This window comes from Podarcis liolepis, assembly GCF_965112155.1.
Source record: "Podarcis liolepis genome assembly, chromosome: 15".
NCBI lineage: Eukaryota > Metazoa > Chordata > Lepidosauria > Squamata > Lacertidae > Podarcis > Podarcis liolepis.
Window position 1 is genome coordinate 6,079,496 of NC_139566.1, and position 10,337 is coordinate 6,089,832.

Sequence of the window (10,337 nt, forward strand, 5' to 3'; positions counted from 1 at the left end):
GGGGGGGGAGGACATGCAAATGTCATTGTCATTAATACCCCAGGGAGAACTGATTGGGTGGCCTTAAAGATCAATCAATCAATCAATCAATCAATCAATCCAGAAAATGGACCATCCGGCCTATTTTTAAAATGCACAGCTCCAGTCTAGGTGGGGCCCTTTTAAAAGTCTTTCAGTGAATGAGACGAACATACTTTAAAGAAAGAAAAAGGCATGTAGACTAAATTTAAAATAGCGGTAGAGATCGTTTTAAAAATCTGGTTCCACATGGTGGCGAATTTAGCCCAGACCATCCCTAGTGGGAGTTTCACTGCAAATCCTATAAAACTTAGCCTCCAGATGTTTAAGTTTCATGATTCCAACCCACCACCAGAGGAACAGCACCGGGATCAGAGCTGTGCTTGGTCTAAAGTGCAGTAGCAAGCCTGGTCCATCATTACCATCAGGCATGGTGAAAACAAGATGGAACAAAGCCATTCAAGCATGAGAGCCAGTGTGGTGTAGTGGTTAAGAGCGATAGACTCGTAATCTGGGGAACCGGGTTCGCGTCTCCGCTCCTCCACATGCTGCTGCTGGGTGACCTTGGGCCAGTCACGCTTCTTTGAAGTCTCTCAGCCCCACTCACTTCACAGAGTGTTTGTTGTGGGGGAGGAAGGGAAAGGAGAATGTTAGCCGCTTTGAGACTCCTTCGGGTAGTGATAAAGCGGGATATCAAATCCAAACTCTTCTCTTCTTCTTCTTCCTCAACCTCAAATCCTTTCTATCCCATTGTGTTGCATTCAACAGCTGGGTGCACTCTGATAAATGACATAGTTAAATTTCTCATTTCTTTACACCCCCAAAAATACATGCCAGATAATAGCTGAGTTCCATGTGTTATCGATGGCGGCATACAAATCGGTCAGTTTCAATTGCTGTTAAGTTTTGCAAATTCAGATGAAGCACAATTTTATCTCATTTAACACTTGCCCTGCATTGCAATGGGTTAAACTAGATGTCCCTTGATATTCCTTCCACCTCTACAGTTCTATGATTTCACTTCCTGCTTGAGATTTCCCCATAGGCAACTGGTTGGCCAAAGTTTCTGACTACACACCGTACATTTAAAGCACATTTAAAATACACGGCTTCCGCCCAATAATCATTGGATGTCTACCTTCCCCTTCACAGAATTTCAACTCCCAGCCCCCTGAACAAATGGTGCTCAGAGTTCTTATTTTTTGGGGGGGGGGAGGGGGGAGAGATGCCAGGGTTTAAATCTGTGCTCACTAGGGCTGGGCAAATCTCAGTTTCAATTTCTCTTCCCTTCATATATTTCTGTTATTAAGCTTCCACACCAGTTTGTGATTTAGTTATTTTAAATCCTAACGCAAAGTCATCAGCATTTTAATTTTTCCTTAAAATATGCACTTCTTGTAGCAGGCAGATGACTCACCCTTTGAATGACATTTGCTTATCCGTTGGTGACTTGTTTGTATTTATATTTCACCACCCGCCCTGGGGCAGATTATGCGATGGCCATAATAACTGTGTCAAGTAAAATCAGCGAAGGAGATCAGTTGCAGGACCAGAACAAAACAGAGGATTGCCCCAATATCCAACCAGTTGTGATTATTGCTATGAGGTAGGCAAAACCACCAGGTCACAGCCAACGTATGCACCTTTTAAGCAGATGTAGGGCACAAATGGCCTCCAGATGTTACTGGACTACAGTACCCATCATACTTGACCATTGAGCATCTGTGCTGGGACTCATTGCAGTTGAAGTTTAATAATATCTAGATGGCCATGGGCTCCTAATTTCTTCACACCCATATGGGTGCATTTAATATGTGATCCCCAATTGGTTGGGACATGTTTCTAGGACACAGGCAGAAAACTTGGAACCTTCAAAATATTGATGGACTACAAATCTCATGATTTCTGACTGTTTCCCATACTGGATGGGGGCTGATGGGAAAGCTGGTTGAAGAACCTCTGGAGGACCACCATAACATTTTGGACAAAACGGGATGGGATGGATAAATTATTTAATACCAGCAAGACTGAAATAGAATGGAATTAGTTGCTTAACCCATCTCCACCTGGTGGCCTTCCTTGAGGGAATTCTGAAAAGGGGGGATCATCTCTCCTTTGCAGAGGGGGGTCAGAACATGATACTGGACTAGGCAGGGCACTGGTCTGATCCAGCTCGACTCTTCGATTGTTCTGATTCCATATGATAGGGAATTTGAGAACTGGTTAGGGGAATGCCCTGATTTCTCTTAGCCCAGCTTCCGAGATGATTTCTACCACTTCCCTGTAGATTACCATGGAAAATGAGCTGAAACAAATCAAAGCACTGGATGAGTTTGATTCACTAAGGAAGGGAGGAAGACCTACTGAATGGAGTGTATGAATGAAGCTATCCCATGGTTGACCTGTATTATTTTCCTATCTCACATCCACCACCTCCTGCCGATTACGAACAGAGTAGTCACATCCTAAGCAATTATCAGGCCCACACACTCCTCTGCAGGATGCCAGCTTCAAACATTACTTATAAAAGTCCTGATGGTTTAGGTGTCAATTCATCAGCAGAACCCTTGGTGAGGCATCCAACTTGAGCGACCATTGGTTATGCAATGTAAGGTTCAGGTGAGGCATCCAGCCATAAGACACATCCAGTAGTCACAAGAACACAATATGGTGGCAAGCCTGTAGAATGTCAACCAAGGAGAAGGAATGTAGTTCAGTGCTAGAGCACCTGTATTACACAATGAAGGTCGATTGTTCACTCCCTGGCACCTTCTGGCACCTCCAAGTAGATCAGGGAGATGCTCTCTGAACCATTGGAGATCTACTGCCACAGTATAGACAAAACTGAGGTTGATAAGGCCAAGGCTTTGACATACTTAGTGTCAGGGACTGGCAGGACTCTGAGAAGTGTGCACCATGGACGGGGAGATGGAATCTGACCCAGGAGAGGAGTCCTGTGTTTTGTGGGGAACTGTGCTGGTCAGGAGGCCAGAGTCAGAGGCAGGGGGAGCTTCAGAGCTGGAGGGTGGAGTTCAGGATGGGTTGGAACAAGAGAAGCGGTAGGTGGTTTTGTGTTGAAGCTGCCACAAGACTCAGCTTCTTTGCACATACCTTGTGGGAGGTGTTTTGATCCAGTAGATTCATTCACTATTGCCAAGTCCACCTTTCACCTAAATTTCATGTAAACTTCATATATATATATTGGAGGATGTAACGTAATGGTAGAGAATCTGGTTGTCAGTCCTCCAGATGAACACGTTATTCCTGTGAAACTTGATCACATCTGTTGACGGGAAGACTTTGCCTAACATCAAGTGGTCATGTCACATTGACAAGATGCTAGACACTACTGCAGAACTTCAAACTGATCCTTCATTACCCAACTATCTTACTTTTCTTAGTGACAATGTCATAAAGGATGTGTCTATTGATCAAGCGTACAAGTATCGGATCACAAAGGGCATACAGACAAGAAAACTTCTTGGACAGCTTTTCCAGGACTGTCACTGGAAAATACGGACACTAGGAGGGTCTGGAATTCTGTGCTTTCAGTGAAATTATAATCGAGACACTCATGTCGCTCAGATGACAGTGAGGAAAGGAGAGCTGATGTCTGAAAGATCGTTGACTTGAGGGACAGAGATGATGAAATTCTGGGAGATCTTTCTGTAAGTCTGAGGAAGAGACTTCTCATCAATCTCAGTGCTTCATTCCTGTTGTAGCAGATAGATTGGTCTGAAAGAACATATGAACCTCGTTTAACATGCAAACTTAAGGTAAAGGTAAAGGGACCCCTGACCACTAGGTCCAGTCATGACCGACTCTGGGGTTGTGGCGCTCATCTCACTTTATTGGCCGAGGGAGCCAGCGTACAGCAAACTTACTACAGCAGAAATAAAGCAGTTTACTGACAACCCTATGCAAGTTTCACAATGGCTGTGTCACGCTTAGTCTACAGAGAGGTTTCTGAAACAAGTCACAGAAGCAGCAAGCAGGGTGAACACACATGAGAAACATGAGGACTATATCACGTCGATGTACAAGAATGAAACAAAGCAAGGCTTGATTAATTTTCTTGTTTAAACTTCTTATTAACTGATGCCATTACTTTCTAATGTTTAATGATTACAATGTAATGTTGTATGAATAGCATATTTTTTACAGCATTGCCTGACATTTTCAAAAGGTAAAATTAAAATGATTGGGTTTTCCAAAAGCAGTGTATGTGTGCTTTTTAGTCAAATGTAGATTTATGAAGCTAAAGGTTGTCTAATCATGAAAATAATAGGAGATTATTTGTAAATATATTTTAAGGAAGCTCACTGAAGAAATTTGCAAAAATTATGTTTCACCCATTAAAACGGCACACTCTAGTGCTGTGGTCCCAAACATGGGGTTCACGCCCCACAGGGGGGCAAATAGATTTTTGAGGGGGGCAATTCGAGAATGAGTTATTCACAGTTAACAGCCTTTTAGGCTTCCTCCACGTGAATAGGAGTTCTCTTTTTGAATAATAAGAATTATATGTCATGGGGGTGGTCATCAGGATTTTAGAGATGCTTAGGTGGGGCAAGACCAGGAAAAGGTTGGGAACCACTGCTCTTGTGTGTCCTGACAGAGGTGTATAACATTCAGCATGGTTTGAAACATGAATCTAGACATAATTTTCTAGACCATTTTGGACACACCAAGGAGCTGAATGTTGGAGGATTCAGGACAGACAATAATGAGACTATATCTAGATCTAGATCTATAGTTAGAGAAGTCAATAAGATTTCTGGATAACTGACAAATGTACTTTGTTCTGATCAACATTTCAAGTGTGTATGTAACAAAGGATGGTGGGTGAGGGTGCTGTTTGCTTGCTTCATATGTTTGGTGGTTAGAGTGCTGGACCAGAACGTGAGAGAACAGGGTTCAAATCCTCACTCAACCATGAATTTCGTTGGGTGATCTTGGGCAAGCCACTGCCTCTCAGCCTAGACTGCTGCATCAACTGATTTTAAAAGGGTTAACATATTTTCAAAGCCTATTGAAAGCTTCTTACAATTTGTGTAATTTTCTAGGATATTTGAGGACTCATGCACCCATTGTGTGCTGGCTGCTGTATAGATATTTTACACTTTGTGCAATGTCTAGAGCACTCATGACACAGTTGCGTGGGGTGTCTTTCCTGATATGGATCTTAGAAATAAAGGAAGCCACTGACATGTGTTTCAAACAATTATCCCACAGTCGGATTAGTTTAAAAATATAGCTGCAATTTAATGAAGTGTATTTGAGATAAAAATGTTATTTTATTTGTGAAAGTGTGGCAAGAGTCAATGAGAATCAAGGCCAACTCATTCTAGTTTTCTCGTCATCCTCTTCTTGTTGGAGTTCTGCAAGGACAACACTGAGACTGAGGATGCTCACAAGGTCTGTGAACGCCCCCTGGACTTGTTGTAAATAGGCAGACGGAGGCGGGCTGAGGACAAACTGAGGTTGTTGAAGCAGTGGGCCATTTGACCTAATGCAGTAGCTTCCACTGGGGTTAGAGGAGGGTGGGGGCTATAATTCTTCCCCCCCTGGACTTATGGAGGAGTTCAGGGGGCAAAGCAAGTTTTCCCCCCCTTTAGTGCACAACAGACTCCAAGCATAGTTGGATTTGAACCAAGGGCCTTTGTGGCCTCTTCTTTCCAGTTCACTTCACCTAAATGTCTCCCACAGTTGGAGAACAAGAGTGTTAAAGAGACAAGACTTTGGCATGAATGTGTTAGTGAGCTCTTATCCACAAGTATTACATTTATCCGTATGGATATTCTATCTGAAACTATTTGCTGGAGAAGATTCATCTTCGAAACAGTTGATTCAGTCAGGATATACTGTCTTGGACATCATCCATTGAAAGGTTTTGTGGTGTTCCCTGCCAGCAATTCATTTCATTGACTACTTCTTGGTTATGGACTGATATATATATTACAGTGGTACCTCGGGTTAAACACTTAATTTGTTCTGGAGGTCTGTTCTTAACCTGAAACTGTTTTTAACCTGAAGCACCACTTTAGCTAATGGGACCTCCTGCTGCTGCTGCGCCGCCGGCATGCAATTTCTGTTCTCATTCTGAAGCAAAGTTCTTAACCCGAGGTAATATTTCTGGGTTAGCGGAGTCTGTAACCTGAAGCGTATGTAACCACTGTACCAAGGTACCACTGTATTTTGAAGTTGATGAATTGTAAATTTTGGACGACATTCTACTGCTGGTAATAATACATTTACTATATTCATTAGCCACGTGTTGTGGCTGTATTTGAGCAGATTATTCTGTACTGCAATACAGGGGTTTGTTTTTCTCACTATTGGTTCCCTATAGGCCAAGGATAACCAATATAGTGCCCTTCAGGTGTTGGGGACCACAACCTCCAACAGCGCCAACTGGCATGGCCAATAGTTAGGAATGATGAGAGATGTAGTCCAAGGCATATGGAGGCCACCACATTGGTGACCCCTGGTATTAGTCCTGGTGCTGTAGGATCTATTTGGTGGGCTCCCACCTGCCAGTCTCAGGTTTATTGGGACCCTGATCCATCTCAGAGTCAGAAACTCAGTTCAGTTCCTTAGACAGAGCTAAGGTTCGACAGTTATATCCTTTAGCTTGGTGGTCTGGTCACTGATGGATTCTGGGATCATGACAAATTCCATTAATCTACTCATCTCTGGAATAAACACTTTAACTGTTGTTACCCAGGGTAGAGTGTCATGAGAACATGAGAAGAGCCTGCTGTCCCATGTAGACCAATATTCTGATCTTACAGTGACCAACTAGATATCTATGGCAACCCTGCAAACAGGACCTGTGGCTCCATGCAACTGGCATTTAAAAAAATTACTGCTTCCTACTGTCAATGAAGCCCATGGTTAAAGGGTAGGAATCAATGCACCATGAGCACATCTTGGGCATAAACATATAGATAGAGGAGCAGAAAAACTCAACCACACAGATATCTTGGTTTGCCAGAAACTTTTAATGAGTTTTCAATAAAGAAGTCTGAACATTCACATTATTCACATTTAGCCAATTATGGTTTGCAAGAAGGAAAGGGAATATGCAAGAAGTGGTGATAATAATTGAGTATTTCAACTATCCTTGAAGGCATCTACTTCAGCTTCTGGGGGAAGACTTTCTGTTGACTTTGTTGTCCACCACAACATCCGCCGCCGCTGCTGCCACCACAACATCCGCCGCCGCTGCTACCGCCACAGCATCCACCACCTCTGCTGCCACCGCTACTGCCACCACAACATCCACCGCTGCTCTGACTCTGCTGAGAGGAAACCACACTGCGGCTGCCACCACAACATCCCCCGCCACTGCGGCTGCCACCGCAGCACCCACAGCCTCTACCACCACAACAGCAGCAGCTTCCTCTTTGTTGTTGTTGGCTCATCTTTTCTGTGGATTGGATAACCCTTGGGGAAGAGAGAAAGAGATAGAGACTGACATCATTTGGGGGCTCAAAGACAGCAGAACCTTTGAAGTCAAAGGGATTTGGCGGCCCTCCAGAAGATGCTGGGTTATGATTAAACATGCTCCCTGACCATTTGCCGGGGTCACTTGGGCTGATGGGAACTGAATTCCAGGAATGACTGGAGGAAAAAGGTCTGTGAGGAATTCAGATTTATGTTATGCTATGGGATTTCCTACAAACAACACAAACATTTATAGGTATTCTCTGCCACCACCAACCTAAACCTCCCAGAGAAACCTATATCTATACATATACTAAGAGATATCAGGACTTGAGCTGTAGCTCAGCACATCTGCTTGACATGCCAAAGGTCCCCATTTCAATCTCTGGCATCTCCTGGTAGAACAGTGAGAGATGCTTGCACAAAACCCCAGAGAGCTACTGCCAATCAGTGTAGGCAATACTGAGCTATATTGTCCAATGGTCTGATTCCATGGAAGGAAGCATCTTGTATTTCCAGCTTCCTATGTTCCGATGTTTCTATGTTTTTATTCCTGCATTGGACGAGATTGGACAAGATGACCCTTGGTGTACCTTCCAACTCTACCATTCTACGATGTGCATATCCTAAACATTCAAATAAATTACACAAAGGTTCCTCCATATACAGTGGTACCTCTACTTACGGATGCAATCCGTTCCAGGGTGCCGTTCGCACCCTGAAAAGTCTGTAAGTGGAGCGCTGCTTCTGTGTGTGTGTGTGACATGATAGAGCACTCCTGCGCATGCGCGAAGCACACAGATTGTTCCTGCACATGCACAAAGTGGCAAACTCGGAAGCAAACACTTCTGGGTTTGCCACGTTCGTAACTTGAAAAAATACAACGTGAAGCAAACGCAACTCGAGGTATGACTGTATATCTATGCAAATATATAATCTGATCAAAGCACTGAATAGCTCTATGTCCTTTATGAAGGACTATCTGTTGGCAGGACCTCACATGCTTTGCAAGTAGAAGGTTTCACATTTGAAGTCTCCAATTGAAAGGACAGACCAGTCTTTCCTCCAGCTTGGGGAAAAAGTTTGGACTACAGCTCCCTTCAATCCCATTAGTCAGCCTGGCCAATGATCAGGAATGGTGGGTGTTGTAGTTCAAAACATCGGTAGCCCACTGGTTTGTGGAAACTTGGGACAAACCATTGCCTGGCACCTTGGAGAGCCGCTACTAGTAGGCCAGATGGACCAATGGTCTGATCAGCTACAGCTACCTGGGCTGCCAGAAGAATTGTTCCGTGATGGAGCAAATGCACCACATGCAGTGGAGACCTGCTGGATCAGGCCAAGGACCCATCTGGTCCATCATCCTGTTCTCATGGTGGCCAATCAGATTCAAGCAGGAAGACCACAGGCAGGGCATGGAGTTAACCACTCACTCACTCACTGACTTGAACATAAGAGAAGTCCTACCATTCACATAGTGGCCATCCTGATGCCCATTGGAGGCTTGCAGTCAAATGTTGAGTACAAGAGTGCTCTCCCCACCTGTGATTTGCAGCAAGTGATATTCAGAAGTATACTGCCTCAAAGAGAACATCGTTATTGTGGCTAGTAGGCACTGATAGCCTTTTCCTCCATGAGTTTATCTAATCCCCCTTTAAAGTCATCCAAGTTGGTGACCACCACGACTTCTTGTGCTTTTATCCTGTATTTTTATGTTGTGAGATCTTCGGATGAAAGGCGGTATATAAATAATAATAATAATAAGGTAAAGGTAAAGGTAAAGGGACCCCTGACCGTTAGGTCCAGTCGTGACCAACTCTGGGGTTGCGGCGCTCATCTTGCTTTATTGACCGAGGGAGCCGGCATACAGCTTCCGGGTCATGTGGCCAGCAGGACTAAGCCGCTTCTGGCGAACCAGAGCAGCGCACGGAAACACCGTTTACCTTCCTGCCGGAGCGGTACCTATTGATCTACTTGCACTTTGACGTGCATTCGAACTGCTAGGTGGGCAGGAGCAGGGACCGAGCAACGGGAGCTCACCCCGTCGCGGGGATTCGAACCGCTGACCTTCTGATCAGCAAGTCCTAGGCTCTGTGGTTTAACCCACAGCGCCACCCGCGTCCCTAATAATAATAAAAAATAATATCTAATTCCATAGTTTAACTATGCACTGTGTGAAGAAGGACTTCCTTTAGCCACTGAAAAATCCACAGCATCTCCAGGGTTTTGAACTTCTAAGAACGCTTCTCCCTGCATCTGATAGACCCATTAATAGCTAGGAGGTCCCCCTACTCACCTATTGATCACCGAGTCAAGCGTTGGTCAAGTCAGGTGTCTCTGAGCGAATGAGAAGAGCTTGAGATAAAAGACCTTTTATAGCATCTCCCAATGCCCTCTTTCAGAAATGGTGATGAGTTCTGAGAAGCCCCATTGGCTCTCGCAGCATCCAATGCCTGGCCTTAATGACACAACGATTTGCATTAATTGTGCTGACTGACGAGAGATGGTTATCTCCAGTTACTGAATAACGTGTGGGTTTCTCTTGGTGAATTCTTCACGGCACTCTATAACAACGTAATTGACAGCTTAATGGGTGGCTTGTACATGTCCCGAAGCCTTTCACATCTGTTCCTCTGAAATCATAAATTCCAGCACTTTGGGATGGGATGCAAATGACAAATTACCTTTGCAACGTGGTAAGGGGGAAATATATTTGAACTTTGGGGAAGATATATCTTCAGGGACCTAGGACAGAGCTTGGAAACAGGATTCCAATAAGAACATAAGCAGAGCCTACTGGCTCAGGTCAATGGGCCACCTAGCCCAATTCTTCTTCTTATAGTGGCCTCCCAGGTGCCTCAATGGGAAAA

At 44.3% G+C, this 10,337-nt stretch overlaps 1 long non-coding RNA gene across 1 annotated transcript; it reads right to left on the bottom strand.

Moving 5' to 3' along the window:
• Positions 1-7,003: 7,003 nt before the first annotated feature.
• On the bottom strand, positions 7,004-9,914 carry LOC310694339. Its single transcript, XR_014519599.1, has 2 exons — positions 9,764-9,914; positions 7,004-7,467 (listed from the first exon to the last, which is right to left on the bottom strand). It is a non-coding gene; the product is annotated as an uncharacterized lncRNA (long non-coding RNA).
• Positions 9,915-10,337: the final 423 nt, after the last annotated feature.